The 11307-nt window shown below is 36.8% G+C and overlaps 1 long non-coding RNA gene across 1 annotated transcript; it reads left to right on the plus strand.

Annotated features, from left to right (window-relative positions):
• Positions 1 to 690: 690 nt before the first annotated feature.
• Positions 691 to 6780, plus strand: LOC131931126 (uncharacterized). The gene is made up of 4 exons (XR_009384241.1): positions 691 to 781; positions 1831 to 1931; positions 5862 to 6042; positions 6692 to 6780. It is a non-coding gene; the product is annotated as an uncharacterized LOC131931126 (long non-coding RNA).
• The last annotated feature ends 4527 nt before the right edge of the window (positions 6781 to 11307 follow it).

An 11307-nucleotide genomic window follows, 5' to 3' on the forward strand; every position in this document is an offset into this window, starting at 1 on the left:
TTGAAAGAGATGCCTAGAAGAAACTCTGGTGATATGATGCCAATGTAAAGTTGTAGTTTCGGATCCAACCCAGTCATTTTTAAATGTTAACCACACTTTTTTCACCCTCTGTATATTTATCAATATGCAGTTTTATAAAACTATATATATATATATATATATATATATATATATATATATATATATATATATATATATATATATACACACATGTACTTATCGCTTTCAAATTGTGATTTGTATTATTTTAAAAAAATGTTTGATATATAGCAATATCAATGTTACTTTCTGTTGCTTATTTTTAAAATTTCAGAATTCAAGTATTAAATCGGTCACAGTAAAAAGTGAGAAATAACATTATCTTTATTGGGAAGTTAATTAATTACAATAATTACTGAATTCGTCTCAATGACCTATACATGTCAGCCGCTGAATAGACCAGCATGACGTCACCGGAAGTCATGGCCGCGCGCATTCTTGTGGAGTACGCCTCAAAGAGTGTAGATGAAAACACGTCACCAAATGACGTCAGGTTTAATAAGGGAGGCGATTCGATGATAGAACGACGACTGTACGTGGTTAGCCGTACCGGGTCGGGTGAAGTGAGTTACCTCCTCCTCACGGAAAATTTTTCCGCCATCGTGTCGTACCGCGTGCACATCGAGAAATGGCAGCAGACGTACGGGGTGGCGGATTTTGGAGTGGTCGCCCTTGGGAAGTCCATCTACATCCTGGGCGGCTTCGACAAAGTTCAAGGTCGTTGTTTGACCCGAGTCGTCAGGTGAGTGATTCTGCTTTTAGTTGTGTTTCGTGTGTCGGGGAGGGGGGGGGGGGAGGGGGGGGGGAATTCCATTTGTCTAGCTTTTCACAAAGGACAGTGCATAATATAACATAACAAAATCAGAGCCCCATTCTAGCGCCCGGGGTGAACTTTTGATTTTGTACCCCCTCGACATTTTATATAGTTATAGATTTTTACCTCTCACTTACCCTTTGAATTTTAGTTTCAAACAACTGATGAAGTTTAATAATGACAAGTAACTTTTCTTAACTTCGATTGTGTGTAATTCAAATATAATTTGTTCCTACCCCTTAGTGTCGGCACCCGGGGTGGCCACCCCACCCACCCACCCTCCCCTAGCTACGCCTCTGAACAAAAGGTGGAAGTGTGGAGGATTATCATTCAAATGTGTTATAAGAGATATGGGCGTTTAAGAGTGTACAGAGAAATAAAACGTTTCTGAAATCCTTTATTATAACAAGGTTTTAAATCGCTGAAATAAGAATACTAGAATAAGTATTCACGTATGTAGTCGGCTCTCTAGATTTAAAATATCCACGAACACAACTCATCTCAGTCTTAACATCTTTTTAATGACATGATTTTAGTTAGCTACCAGATGTCCGATAATAGACTCTTCCAAAAATAGGTGTGTTGGGTTGTTAGTAGTATTGTAATCTCGACTAATTTTATGGCTAAACATTTGAGTTAGGCGTATGGTAGGACTAGGGTTGGGGTTAGGGTTAGGGATAGGTTTAACATTGACATTAGCAAGCCACGTGTGCAATTTAGTTAACTACCAGTGACCTAACACCCCTTTTTAAAGAAGATTATATTATCGGACAGTGGTATAAAAATTCTCCCAAACATTTCGCTGCATTTAGAATTGAGTCGAACAAAGTTACTAAAGGTTACTAAAAATTATGCAATGTAAGGGGCGATGATCACTGAAAATCTAGTACATTTTCTTGGTGTGACGAAATGCATTTTTTGCCTTCACTGTAATTATGACAAGAGTTATCACACCTGATCGAGTCGTTCGTCCACAGATACAACCCGTGTACCGACGAATGGTTCGAATGTCGAAGCATGTCTGTGGCCAGATGTAAATTTGGGGTCTGTGTTGTTAAAGGGAGAATATTTGTCTGTGGTAAGTACATAACAGTGTTTTATACTTACATAACATTGTTTTATACTTACAGATGGGTTTTATAATTACAGAACAGTTTTATAATTACAGAACAGTTTTATAATTACAGAACAGTTTTATAATTACAGAACAGTTTTATAATTACAGAACAGTTTTAAAATTACAGAACAATTTTATAATTACAGAACAGTTTTATAATTACTTAACAGTTTTCTAATTACAGAACAGTTTTATAATTACTAAACAGTTTTAGAATTACAGAACAGTTTTATGATTGCAGAACAGTTCTATAATTTATAGAGCAGTTTTATAATTACAGAACAGATTTATAATTACAGAACAGATTTATAATTACAGAACAGTTTTATACTGCTAGCTCGAATGTCTCTAGTTCGGATCTCAGTTCGGATTTTTGACTGTAAGACGTCACTGAGTCCACCCAGCTCAGATGGGTACCTGACTTACGTTGGGGAAAGTAAAGGCGGCTGGTCATAGTTCTGACCACACCATCCCTTCATAACCGAGGTCAAGAAACATGAACCCAATGGATTGCTATGTCTGGAGAGGAGTCTTTACTTTTTTCAGTGGCCTACGTACACTGAGTTGATGCCCTTACCTCAGGGCCGGCGCTACCTATAAGGCGAACTAGGCGGTCGCCTAGGGCGCTATCCCTAGGGGGCGCAAAAAGGTTTAATCGCTATTATCAAAAAGTACCTAATAATTAATAACTTTGATTATCTTTTATAAACTACAAGCTGACCCGCGACGTAGCATACGCCGCTATTTAGTTTAATTCCTATTTTTCAGTAACTCATTATTTGTGAATTCGACACTACCAATGCTGTGACTGAAAATATTTTGCTTTAAAACACTATCAGTAGCTAGTGAAGGACGATTATCCTCACCCTCAATTTCCACTCTTCTACCCCCCCCCCTCCCTCTCGCCTCCGTGAAAGCAGCCGTCTGTGACAGTTTACAGACGACAATGAAAAGATCAAGTAGAACATGTTATCATCTCCCCTTAATTTCAAATCGTTTTAAAACTAAATTATCTGCCCCTAATAGCCGTCACTACGATTGTAAACAGCTCACCAGACTGGATGGGGTGGGGGTGGTAGCGATACGGTCATGTAGAGGATTATTAGCCGGTCGTCCCTAGCCAGATGATCTTCTAATTAAGACTTTGGCCGGTCCACCATGGCCAGTCCGCGGACTGGCCGGCCAAAGGCCGAAATCAAGCAAAGTTTCGGACTTTGACCGACCCATGAGATGCGATATTGGCCAATGCGCGGATTGGCCGGCCAATCCTAGCATTGGCCGACTTCGGGCTTTGACCGTAACATATACATAGATAGACAGGGTAATAAAGAAATGAGTTGCGATCTATTTCGGCACCCAGGACGAACTATCAATTTTGCACCCCCACCCCAAAATTAGGCCTATATAGGCGTACATTATTAGCGTTGGTGAAAATGCACCCATACGTCACTACTATGGAAATATCGGGGCGCTTTTTACCAGTCACTTTGCCCTTTTATTTTGGTTTCACATAATTGATGAAGAAAGCGATTAAATAAGTTCGTAATTTAAATTTCGAACATTTCAAACGGTTATCTAATTTTAATGTTGATTTTGTGATCGCTCCAGCGCATGACGGGGCGTTCCAAAACACGTGCAATTTTGGTTTTTAGTAGGGCTTGTATGTCTCGATTTCTCTGACTTTGAATTAGAAATCTGTTCTGGTGTATTCAGTTTTGTAATGAAGGGGTGCTTAAAGTATTGCACTTGTTTGGTAAGTTTTGATGAATCGTTTAGATTTGGGAGTAACGGCGGAAGGATGTTGCTGATATGGTTTCGTAGGTATAAGGTATCGAAGTGTTAAAGTGTCGTATTTTTTATTTGGCTGTTGTGTAGTTGAAGGTCTAGTGGAATGATTGGAAGTAGTGAAATGAGAATGTAGGTGATGAGGTATCGTAGTTTTGGAGTTCGGGACTATCGAGTCTTGTGGTATTAAGGTATTGACTGTTAATGTGTAGTAGTAGGTCCAGTTAAATCGTTGTTGATTGGGAGTATCGTTTGTAGAGCTTGGTGAAGTTAAGCGATTTGGTGTCGTAGTTCTGGAGCATCAAGTCTAGTTATGTTTAGGTATTAAAGTTTGGTATGTGTTTTTAATGTAGTAAAGTCTATCGAGTAGTCGAGTTTATCGTGAGTTAGATGATTTCAATTCAGTATGGAACACACTACAAAGAAAGGTAGGCGTTCTCTAGCTGACAATCTTTAGGCTTTTAGGAATCTATATTACCACTCTTGAAGTACTAATATATAATATTACATAGGCTGGAATTTATAATTACCGTATACTTTGTTTTTTTTTTTCCAATTATAATTTTTGTATATTTAATCAATAATTACAGCAATGTCTTAAAGTTAACTGTTTCCTGCATTTGGTTTTTTTTTAAGGCGTCCCCTTATTCAGGGGATCCAAAATTTTACGTTGTAACATATTGAATCCTATACAACTGAAAGAATGTCATCAATATTAATTAGAATATGCTTCTAATAAAACTAACGTATTTAGACTTTCAAGCAAAACCTACAGTTAAGTAGTTAATAAGTAAAATATATTGTTTTGAAATAGTTACATAGCTAATATAAACGATTTATTATAATTATTACGTAATAAAATTTAGACTGTTTTATTGTGTTTTTCAAGCATGTCTTAGTTACACTTGATTATATTAGCTATTCTTGTGATAGTTATTTCCCTTATATTAAATTTTGGTATTTGGGTTTCCAAATAGGAGATAATTTGTTGCTTAACTTAACATTCGTTTCAAATTCCTGCATCTAAGATTGTCCGCTGAGATTATAAATACAACTTAAAGTTATTATTTGCTTTTGTTAAGATTATATAGAGTAGAAATTCCAAACAAAAAATTTGGTATGATTTTTTAGCATTATCCAGTTGAAAAACAAATAGGCCTACATCAGTAACCGTTGCAGATTGTAATACTTAATGTTAGTAGAGATACAGTATGAGATAGTGCAACTAATGTGTCTAAAAGCGTCTAAGTCGCAAATTAATCATCTAATTAATTGTCTTTTTCATAGTTTCACCCTCTCCTAAAGGATTCATATATAACAATTGTAGGCTGGAATCTAACTATAACATTTATAACCTTTAATTTTTCAAAAAAAAAAATCGTAACATAATTATACAATATAGACATTTAAGTATTATAACAAAAAAAAACAGTTAAGGTTAAAACAGGTAAGCTCCGCCCTGGAACTCACCTTGGGAGGTCTACATAGAGCCCAACACTACAAGAACTGTGTTTTTTTCACGTGTTTTTTTCTAGACTTTTTTCTCCCTGGAGGGGGGGGGGGGGGGAAAGGAAAGCACTTGCAATTTTCTAAGGGGGGGGGGGAGGGGGGGCTATGTTGTAAAGTACAAAGTACACTCGTGGACAATTTCAATAGAATGTGATTACGCTTGCAAACTGGAATTGAAGGAATTAGTACAAACTTTTGCGACGAAGGAAGCAAGTAAAGTTTGATTTTGATGTCTACTTATGATGCGTATGCAATTGATAATAAATTAATATGTCACTTTTAATGAATTGTTTTCTTATACATGTTTTAGTAAGTAATTTAAGTAAAAGGGGGCGTTGTAATACGTTTTGGCTAGGGCGCTAAATAACCTGGCGCTGGCACTGCCAGAGTTTCTTCCAGGCATCTCTTTGGGAACGTAATGGAATTTATATAGAAAATATATAAATTTAACAGTGTCCGCCCCCTCCCGAAAAAAGTCAATTGATATTTCGCCCCGGGCGCCGGAATGGGTCGCTACGCCTCTGCTCTCTTCTGCCTTCTCACTCTACACCCCCCCTCTCAGACATACCTGCCAAATACATATATGTGTGGTTCTAGGTGGAGAGACCGACGATGGTAAAGTCACCGGAAGTTGTGAGATCTATGACCCGGAAACTAACCTCTGGTCCAAATGCGGATCTCTCGTGTCGCCTCGGTCTGGCTGCGCATGCGCAAACAACGGCAAAGAGTTAATTTGTGCAGGAGGATACAACGGAGGGAAGGCTCATAACAACCTCTGGTAATATTGTGAATTGTTATTCTTTTTTAATTTGAATCACTTAAAATTTCTGTCCTACATTCCCTTAGTGGTAGTAATTAGTCTGACGTTGTTTACAAGGACAATAGTTATAGTTACCGTAAAAAATCATCGTGACGTCACGCGTTTTTGACGATTTTTACCTCCCCCCTCCTTTCCGTCACACATAGTCACAAAAAGCCAGACTCCACCCACCTAAAATGACGTCACACATCAGTCTACAACCCCCCCCCCTAAAAAACTGCTGTTGAATTTTTGTTAAAATATGATATTTTTCCACAATCTTGTATGAACTCTGTTAACATACAGTATTTAAATCAATTCTTATTACAATTTATTAAAACCGTTTTCTAAAAACGCAAAATAACGGCTAAAATTCGTTTTCTTACGTTGCTTTTTTTTTATGATGCAAAAGTGTGACGTCACACAATCTGAGCGCCCCCCCCCCCCCCCTGATCACACACCGTCACAAAATTACGGACCCCCCTCCCACCTACGAAAGTGACGTCATTTATGGACGACTCCTGACGAAATCCTATTAATTCTTATTCTACCCATATTGAAGTGTTTTTTCTGCTAAAGAAATGTGTTGACTGAAGTACATTGCGATACATTTTTTTTTCTACTGTAGGCTGTATGACAAACACAAATGGCAGGAAATCGGCAAAAATAACCCACACGTCCTTCCATACAATCTTCACAGATGTGCGCTGACAAAGGCTAAAAACACTTTTTATTTTATAGGAGGTGACATCATGCTATATCAAACTAGTGTATTAGCTATTACATCAGATATGGGTAGAGAATGAGTGGACATAATAGCGTTAGGTTTAGAGTTAAGGCTAAGGATGTGTCGATAACAAAAGAATTCAGAGCGTTAGGTCAAGGTTTAATGTTTGTGACGGAGTTAGGGGCAGTCAGTTGAGCACTAGCCACCTCATGCAAAAATATAAATTTGAGAAAGATAAATCAACGTTGTCAAGCTCAAATAGGCATATATATATATATATATATATATATATATATATATATATATATATATATATATATATATATATATATATATATATATATATATATATATATATATATATATATATATATATATATAAATATATATATATATATATTGTGAATAAGTCTATGTAAATATATGTATATATATATATATATATATATATATATATATATATATATATATATATATATATATATATATATATATGTATGTATATATTTATGTATATATAGATGTACATAGATGTATTATATATATTTGTATATATATATATGTATATATAGTATTGTTTTCTGCGAGACTACAGATATCTATATATATAATTCTCTTCTGGGAGACCCTAGAAAACAAGCTGTAAAAACAAGCTCCCTACCACCCCCACACCTACATGGTCTTAGTGAGCTGTGTTCACTCTAAATGTTTACAAGCAGAGCCGGGTTTAGTGACGACTATTAGGGGCAGATAATTTAGTTTGAAACGATTCTAAACGTAGAGGGGGGGGTGGGGACGGAGGGGTTTGAACGGAGGGGGTGGGACGGAAGGGGGGGTTATGGTCCTTAACGTGCTACTTATAGTGTTTTAAAGAAATATTTTCAGTGGCAGCGTTGGTACCGTCAAATTATGAATTACTGAAAAGTAGAAAAAACAACAACTAAATAGCGGCGTATGTTATGCCGCGGGCCGGCTCGTGAGTAAATAATTTCTCCATTACGCGTATAACAGGAAAGCACCAGAATCTCTGGACATCAAGGCTCTGCACATTAGTTTGCTAAACTATTGATTGGTTAAGTAATTAAGCCTGCGAGATGCTGATTCATTGTTGTTTTTGGCACTTTGGTCTCTAATAGTGAAACAGGGAATCAAATCAATGTCATTTTCCTTCATGTTGTTGCTGGAAGGGTTATGGCTGGGGCTAGGTACTGGGATAGAGCTTGTTTTGGTTAGGTTTATGGGCAGTGTTTCTTCCAGACTTTTTCACCGTCGGGGCACTTGAAATTTTCGGGGTGGGGGGGGGGGGTAGACTTTCTTCGGGGGGGGGGGGGGGGGGGGGGTGGGGGGGGCGGACACTGTTAAAAGTATATATTTTCTATAAAAATTATGTAAATTTCACTTTGTTCGGGGGGGGGGGGGGCGGTAAAAATCTTTCGGGTGGGGCCCCGAAGAAACTCTGTTTGTGGGCAAGGGTCTTATTACGGTAGGAGTAAATTATCTTCACCATAGCACTTTAAAAAAAAATAAGACCACTACTGCCATGTCGGTAATTAAATAGTTACCAGACCTGACTGTTGAAGTAAAACCCTCTCACCCCCAGGGGTATCGTCCAAAGACCACCACCCCACCAAGCGAAGACCGTCCTCTCCCCTAACCGTGACACAGTCTGAGAAAAGAATGTTCTCCTATACAACTGCTACAGCGGGCGCTCTGGTCAAAGGGCGGCAACCCAGTGTATCCACGTTAAATACACAGTTACCGCCAATGAGACACGCAAGACAAAATGCAGGGGCGGTCACTGTGGGTAAGTACATTTTATTTTATTTTTAATGTATAGATCTACATTTGGCAGTCTGTTTAGACATATATGTGCCAGTAAACATTAGTTTATGTAATAGTGAGGTATTTTAACGATGTATGATATTTCTTAAGAGATAAGATTTTGTTGTTTACTTATAGCTTGTAGTCACAGTAGCACTTTAACTGGGTTTTTTCTACTGGGAAGGGGCGTTTAAAATTTCCGAGTGGGACGGACGGACTGTGGTTAAAGTAAAGTATATATTTTCTATATATTATGTCTTTTCATTTCGTCCAGGGGGGGCTCAAATACAAACTTGATATCTATTGATGACCTTGAAAAAAACCCCTACAAGGGTTAATAAAATTTAGGAAATGTATAAAAATAAATTTGTAAAAATAGCTTTGTAAATTACTTGAATCAATGAATTTATGCCTACTCTGTTATTAAAATTTTTCATCCTTCTAACATTTCAATAATTTAATTTAGCCATTGTAATTGTCAAATCTGAATCCATAAATTAAAAAAATAAAACCCAAGATGAAATAATTTACATGTGAAACTCAGATGAATTAATAATTTTGAGCTAAGAAAACAAACAAACAAAATTCATCAGTACCTGTTTTCCCTTACTTTCAGCATATTTTACAGATTGTATAACATTGGTTTGAGTATAAACCACCGCCCCCCCCCCTCTCAACGAGAATTTATATAGAAAATATATACTTTTAACAGTGCCCATCCCCCCGCCCTCAGAAATTTAAGTGCGACACCCCCCTTCTCCTGAAAATTTCAAGTGCACCCCCCCCCCCCCAATCCGAAGAAAAAAAATCTGGAAGAAACACTGTATATGGAGAAAGTGATTCGTTTGATATTTCAACATTTGTGCACGAAGTTGTCAAACAAAATGATTCCAGAATAGCTGAAGTACGCTATATTACACAAAAAAAAAAACAAAAAAAAAAAAAAAACAAAGATAGGTTCTTGTCTGCAGTAGTTTTACATGAATTATGTAGTCACCAGCCCGCTTTGCTAGTAAAAAAAAATCTATTGCTGGCAGTCTCAGTAGCCTATGGGGTCATCCATAAATGACGTCACGCTTTTCGGACAATTTTTACCTCCCCCCTCCCCTCCGTCACAAAAAAACCAGACCATACCCTCTAAAATTACGTCATACCTCAGCCTACAACCTCCCCCCCCCTTCAAAATTGAAGTTGAATTTTCCTTAAAATAAGATATTTTTTTCCTCAATCTTGTCTGAACTCGGTTAACATAGAGTATTTTAATCAATTCCTATTACAATTTATTAAAACAGTTTTCTAAGACGCGAAATAACGGCTAAATTCGTTTTCTAACATTGCTTTTTTTATAATTCAAAAGTGTGACGTCACACCATTTGAACCTCCCCCCTTCCAACTAATCACACACCGTCACAGAATTACGGACCCCCCCCCCCCCCCTTGCGAGTGTGGCAGTATTTATGGACCAACCCTATCACAAAAATTTAATAAATATTGTTTAAAAAAATGTTACTATTGCATAAAAACATATAAACACAAAAAATACATATATTTTTATATTTTGATAATCAAAGTATTGCAATAGTGAAAATTTGTTTTAATTATCATTAAATATCCATATTTTCATCCCGCTTACCATTTACAACTTCAAAACAAGGGAGGCTATACATTAATTGTTCATTAAAAACCGTTAATAATACAGAGAAAATCAACTGCAATATAATTTCTTTTAAAAAGATTCATTGTTTGATATTTAATCAAATGTTAATATTAAAACTAGTTTATAATTATTGTATTTACTTTACTATTATAGATTCTACACTTATTATCTAACTCTAGTCTAAATTAAAAACATTTACCTTTATGAAATATTTAATTTGTACGTGATGCAAGTCTACATTGAAATATCTGCTTTCATGCGGTTCACAGAAATGTTTTTAACAAGCTTTTTATATTGTAATACCGTCGTCATATGTCCTCTATGCTGCTTGTGCGGTTTCACCGCCTGGCAGGACTCGGCTCGGAAAAAAAAAAATAAAAAAATAAAAAATAAAAAAAAATAAAAAAAAATAAAATAATTATATTATAATGGCAAATTATAATGCACTAAAAAGTAGAAAATAAACGACCAACTACTATTAAAATAGCCATAAAGAAAAGCGTGGATCACTTTTTTATCTATTTGATACCCTTACTCAGTGGCGTAGCGAGATGGGGTGTCACCCGGTGCGGCACTTAATGGTGTCACCCCCCAGAGGCGTAGCGACCGTTCCCGGGGACAAGTTTTCGATTTGCACCCCCCCCCCCCCTCAAACTTTCGATTTGCACCCCCCACTCAAGTTTTTCTCTATATATTTTGCTATTTTTTGCCTTGGTGTCACCCCCCTAAATGGTGTCCCCCGCCTCCCCCCCCTCCCCCCTCGCTACGCCTTGCCTTTACTAATATTTAGGAAGAGACCCACGCTTTTCTTTATAGCTATTTAAATAGTAGTGTGTTGTTTATTTTCTACTTTTTAGTGCCTTATAACAGGGGTCAGCAACCTGCGGCTAGCGAGCCCCATGCGGCTCTTTTGATGTCAAGATGCGGCTCTCCAGTTCCATGCACAAATATTAATAACTATTTTGTATTATTTTCAAAACTCATTAAAATTATTATAAAGGAAAACAACTTTAAAAATGATAAAAAAACTCATCAGAGA

Source organism: Physella acuta, unplaced genomic scaffold (assembly GCF_028476545.2).
Source record: "Physella acuta isolate Inbredline_101_S28 unplaced genomic scaffold, ASM2847654v3 ptg001896l, whole genome shotgun sequence".
Classification (NCBI taxonomy): domain Eukaryota; kingdom Metazoa; phylum Mollusca; class Gastropoda; family Physidae; genus Physella; species Physella acuta.